This window comes from Myotis brandtii, unplaced genomic scaffold (assembly GCF_000412655.1).
Source record: "Myotis brandtii unplaced genomic scaffold, ASM41265v1 scaffold115, whole genome shotgun sequence".
Lineage (NCBI taxonomy): Eukaryota > Metazoa > Chordata > Mammalia > Chiroptera > Vespertilionidae > Myotis > Myotis brandtii.
Window position 1 is genome coordinate 14921250 of NW_005353967.1, and position 6000 is coordinate 14927249.

A 6000-nucleotide genomic window follows, 5' to 3' on the forward strand; every position below is an offset into this window, starting at 1 on the left:
CCCCACCACACACAATATACTACGCAACCCTCTCCCTTTCCAAGGACACAACTCAGGCTATTTCTAAAACTGAGATTCGGATCCAAAACAGTAGCCGACACACAGTGCTTCTGAATGGGCACAGGAAAAGACTGAAGACCTCTGAGCAATTTCCTGGCCCTATATTTTTCCATTCCAGTAAAAGAGGTCTTCTTTAGCTCAGGAATCTCTCTCGGAACCAAGCCAGTGCCTTAATGGTGCATGCCATTTTTTACTGCCTAGGCTTGTTTCTTTGTTCTTTTATTTTCTATTTTAAGTGATCAACACCTGGGTCTCTTCTGTCAAAAACATTTTGACAACCGACTCTACCAGGTGTTGACTGCTAGTTCAGGTACATATAATGCTAATGGAGAGTTCCCATCCTAAGCAGGCATTTTATTTAATGATACATAATACTTAAATCGCACTCTCTACCTTCAAGGAGTTTTGCAGATTTTACACTCCATTAGGCGGAGCAGGACTTGAGTTCACGTCTGATGACTGGGAAACAAGCAAGGTTAAACAATTTGCCTAAGGCTATAGCTAGCTGTGCTTCGGACAAAGTACTTTGTGTATTTTAATGGATAGGAAAATATAACTGATTTTTTAAAAAAGTACTTCTTTAACAACTGTTTTCATCAGTAAATTAGTTCTGAGTTCTTCCTCCAAGCCTTTTTAGGTCATATTGTGACTTATTGGCTGTACTGGCTCCCCACTGTCTCTGGATACCATTTCCCATTCCTCTTCTCCCTTCTCCCTTCCCCTTCCTCCTCCCCCTCTTCCTTGCCTTTATCCTCTCCAAGTTTCTGGGATACTCTACCTGCTGAGGGGACCAACTATACCCACAACTTGACAGGAACCCTTACCCTGTCCCTCTAGGATCCACTTTCAGGTGCTAAGCATATTGTTAATGGATGGGGTCAAGTTCCTAAGGATGGTGAAAACCAGAGAATAAGTTGGTGTGTCTTCCTGGTCTATCAATTTTATGTGGTGGTGAGTAACAGAAAACATTCCAAATGCAAACAAATATAGATATGTTCTGCAGCAGAATGCAAGAAATCAGGACTGGTTAAAGTCTGAAATTCCAGCCCTGGCTGGTTTGGCTCAGCGGATAGAGTGTCGGCCTGCGGACTCAGGGGTCCCGGGTTCGATTCCGGTCAAGGGCATGTGCCTGGGTTTCGGGCACATCCCCAGTGGGGGGTGTGCAAAGGCAGCTGAATCGATGTTTCTCTCTCTCTCTCATCGATGTTTCTGACTCGCTATCCCTCTCCCTCTCCCTTCCTCTCTGTAAAAAAATCAATAAAATATATTTAAAAAATAAAAAAATAAAGTCTAATATTCCACCTGTGGCAGACCACTCAGGATTTCTTTTCCAGATTTTTCTCTCCCATTAGGGGTACTTACTAGTAGATTTTAAAAGTCTGAGAAGAACTGACACAACAGTCTTTCCTCTGGGCTCCAGGGAGATGAGATATTGGGACTGATTTTTCTAGGGCTTATGGAATCAGTCTCTTTTATTGTTCCTGTGAGCAAGAATTTTTTTTCTTGGAGACTCTTAGCAGTGGAGGGAATCAGGGCCATCCCTTCCCCTGGTCCTTGAACATCCACCAGGCAGCAATCTGACCAAACTAAGAGCCCAGTGGTCTTTATCTCATTACTCCGCAAATAAAAGCAATAAGCAAGGAAACCTATTACACTTGAGATTATGATTAAAAAGAAAAATCTGGCCCTAACCGGTTTGGCTCAGTGGATAGAGCATCGGCCTGCGGACTGAAGGGTCCCAGGTTCGATTCCAGTCAAGGGCATGTACCTTGGTTGTGGGCACATCCCCAGCAGGAGGTGTGCAGGAGGCGGCTGATCGATGTTTCTCTCTCATCGATGTTTCTAACTCTCTATCCCTCTCCCTTCCTCTCTGTAAAAAATCAATAAAATTTATTAAAAAAAAGAAAAAAGAAAAATCTGGCATGTGTTCAAAGTTGAAACTTCTATTACATAATGATTTCACACTGAATGTGCTGATCTTTAAAGAAAATGGAATGGGTAAAATAAAACAAAGGCTGAGCCACAATAAGTCTGATTTGGCTTTACCTGCCCACACCCAGGTACACGTGCATATGTATCTCTTTAAGCCCCAAGGACACTTTAGCCTAACATGGCATTTGGAGAGAAGGTATAGCATCATATATGTAACATGCATGTTGGAGAGCAGAGAGCTCAGGAAACGAAGTCAGAAAACCTGGCTTTGAATCCCAGCTTCACCACCTACTAACTTTCTTAAGCATCCATTTTCTCAGCCATAATAACACACCTTATTCATTAAATATTTCTAGCTGTTGTGGGCACATGGTTGGATTGCATTTTTCTATTCTCTTTATATGTAGACATGACCATGAGACTTTCTTTGGCCAATAAAATGTGAGCACAAGTGACATGTGTCATTTCCTTGTGGAATCTTTGAAAAGCAATCTACGATTCCACATAATTTTCGTTCCCTCTGCCATAGCAACATTTCCCTCAAGCATTTCCAACAATAGCTGTTCTATCAGCCAAAAGTTAGGATGACCCAAGTCAAAGCTACCGCTGAGTCATGTAATGGACACGTGATGAAATGGGAAATACATCCTTGATTTCTTTCTTTCTTTTTTTGGAGTATGTTTGTTATTAAAGCATAAAACAGTCTATTCTGACAAATACACTATTTTATGGATCTGGAGAAAGATTAAAATGGGATGCCTAATAGGTGATATGCACGGCACACAGCAAGTGCTAAATAAATGTTAGTTCTTTCCTCCCTCACCAATGTCTCTGCGTTGTAATCCTTCCCAGCCCTTTCTTATCAGCCATGAGCTATGCTACTCTTCAGAGAGTTTTTTCAATGAAAGAAAAATGAAAATAAACTTTAATTCTAGAGTTCTTAAAGTAGTTCCTAATACCCTGGTGAAAAGCTGAGAGAGCCCCTGCGTGGAGCCCAGTTGGGAATTCCCAGGATAGGAAGAGAATCTGGTTCTCTGGAATTTACAAAAAAGAAAGGAGCTAACGGCCTTATGAAAGAAATCAGCCAGAAAGTAAAACCAATGGACTCTGAAAATTTCCAACCACAGAGAACACTCCACCCCGCAGCACTGTGCTGCTATCGTGGAGCTGGGATCAGGGCACGGGGATCTCATGGGACCCAGTTCTGACTCTCCTTTAGCAGGTTATCTGTCCTGGAGGGAGGTGGGGTCTTTGTTCTACTTAGTACCAGCCTTCATTTCAGTGAGAATGATGAAGATGGTCAGACCTCAGCTTTTAGCTGTTTCCTCACTGGCTCCTTAAGAGGCCCGTTCCTTCCTCCACCTGATGCAGGCTGTGGCTTCATGAGAGGAGAAGCCCACCCGGCCACTGCTGCTGCTTTGAGTAAATACTTAGAGTTAATCACTTAGCAACTTACTCAATTAGGCCACCAGCCTAATACCTTTTTCGGGTGTTTAAGTTTACTCAGGAGGGAAAAAGTTCCTACCTAAAATTACTCTGGAAAGCCATGTCTTTGAGCTTTGCTCAAAGGGTAAATCCCAATTAATCCATTCAGAAGGCATTCATTACAGCTGTGGGTCTCCAAATTGTTGAAAATTTTGAGAAGACGAGAAGGAAAAAGGAATGGAATACAGATGAGACAGAGCTGTACAACCTTTGAAGTTGCTTCAACTGTGACAAGTTGCTTTAATCTCTAAGCCCCAATTTCCTCACATGGAACATAGCGATAAAAAATAATAACCCATCTCACAGGGTTATTACAAGATTTATTTTATTATAAAATAAAAATTAGAAGCCTCTGGTATTAAAAAAAGGCATTCAATAAATAGTAAGAATGCTAATATTGGGCTTCCTAACAACCCTGGTAAGAAGATATTTTCATGGTTGTAAAAAGGAAGGAGGAAGACCTAAGACAAGATTAGGGATGGGCAGATAGAAAAATAACAAGGCAAATCAATAATTCTCAGTCCAAGTTCCTTACTTTTTACTCCAAGCCTCTTCATCTGGATCTTTTGAGGGAGAATCCCAGCAGCTTCTATAACCCTGTATATGGGCCTCAGAGAGCCTGGCTCTACTGTGCACTGGCCGAACCATTGGGATGGGGAGAGGGGCCATTCTGGGTCAAACATTTGGAGAGGGCCAAACTAGAGAGTTTATAGAGGTGAGGAGACATGAACCCATATCTTACTGAGATGCTGACGAAACCTGGCATGTCATGAAGGAGGTGGGTTGGAGGCCTGGGGCCTTGATAGCATTTGCTTAAATACTTCAAAGAGCTGAGGCTTAAATGGACTGGATTTGTTTCCTGTGATCCCGGTAGGCAGAAACAGGGCCAGTGGATGGAGGTGACAAGGGAAGCATTCATCTCCATAACCGTTAATTTACTGGAAACTTCTGGAAGACTTAAACTGGATCTTATTCCCTTTCGTGTCTATAGCACCAGCACAGAGCCTCATCACATGGGTCAGCCGAGAAGCAGTAGCTGCCAGGAGTTTTACTGGCGGGTCTTGGAAAAAAAGCCAATTCTGAGAAGCTGATATCTTTTTATTGACCCATCTGTCTGAGACCTTGTTAAAATAACCATGTCAGCCAGCAGTGAAACTCAGGGCAGGCCATCTTTTAAAATCTAGCAACATGCACTTATCTTCTACCTTCAATACCACATTTTGCAAACACTGAAGAAAAAAAAAGTTTCTTTCCGGCTCCAATGTTATGTAATAAAGCTCAAGAACTGTCAGTGGGATGATCTGGAAGTGAAATTTTAAGCTATGTAAATATTGAGCCTGCTATGAAAGGTCATCCTAACTTCCTTTGACCCTCTTATAACTGTGGTCCTCAGCATTTTGGTTTGTGGCAAGAAAGCATTGCTTCTCTCCACCTAATGGTCTACTGGCCTCGTTTCCTCTTGAGGAATAAAGCCTGTACTTGGCACCAGTTCCAAGCCCAGACACTTTCTGCTGATCCCTTAAGTACACGTCTTGATGACTCTAACACATAAAGTCGATAGACTTGGAAAGTTTGCTGGACCAGAAGAAACATTAGCATCTCTCTAGCTTAAACTCACTGAAGCCAATATTCCCAAGTGTAGCATTTGCCTAAACGCAGGTGCCCCAACTGCCTGCCTGTGACTAAGGGAATGTAGATGAGGAATTACATATCTAGAATTGCCCTTTATTCCTAGTTTACATTTATTCACTAACCAACTCCAAGAATGTCTAGCAAGTCCCTATTATGCGTCGAAAACAGTGAAAAGTGGTGCCTAACACAACAACAACACCAGCAACATGTGCTGCATGTTTCCACTGCAACAAGAATGTGTTAAAAACGTCGACTCATGTGACTGTCACAGAATCCTGTGAGGTAGGGAGTAGTCTTTTTCCTCATTTTGCCATTGAGGAAACTGGGACACATGTAGGTTAAGCAAATTGCCCAAAGTCACACAGATAATACAGGAAGGAGTCAGTTTTTTATAGATAGTTGTTAGAGGGAAGAAATTAAACAATAATGATGTATACTTCCAGAAGCTTTCTAGACTTCTACCAAACATACCAACTTACTCCAGGGAGCAGTTTAAGAACGGAGAAGCTCGTTGCCACCAGAAGACCAGGATTATTCAAAGTACCTCCCTACAATGTATTAGTGAACCCCAGCTTTGGCCTACTGCAGTGGTTCCCAGGCCTCTCAGCATGAGGACTTCCTTTGTAAATTTTAAAAATAAAGTTATTTTTCAAATCCCCAGTAAGTTAGAAAAAGTACAAAATAACCAAAAGCTATCTTGAATACAGTATCATCTTTAAATTAATTTATATTTTATTAATTACTACACTATAACCCAGGGGTGGGCAAACTTTTTGACTCGAGGGCCACAATGGGTTCTTAAACTGGACCGGAGGGCCGGAACAAAAGCATGGATGGAGTGTTTGTGTGAACTAATATAAATTCAAAGTAAACATCATTAAATAAAAGGGT

General features: G+C 41.9%; 1 protein-coding gene across 3 annotated transcripts in view; it reads right to left on the reverse strand.

The window, feature by feature from the left end:
- The window catches only part of ZNF366 (zinc finger protein 366), a 60324-nt gene that overhangs the window by 42898 nt on the left and 11426 nt on the right, over positions 1–6000 (reverse strand). The gene's annotated exons all lie outside the window — the stretch shown is intronic.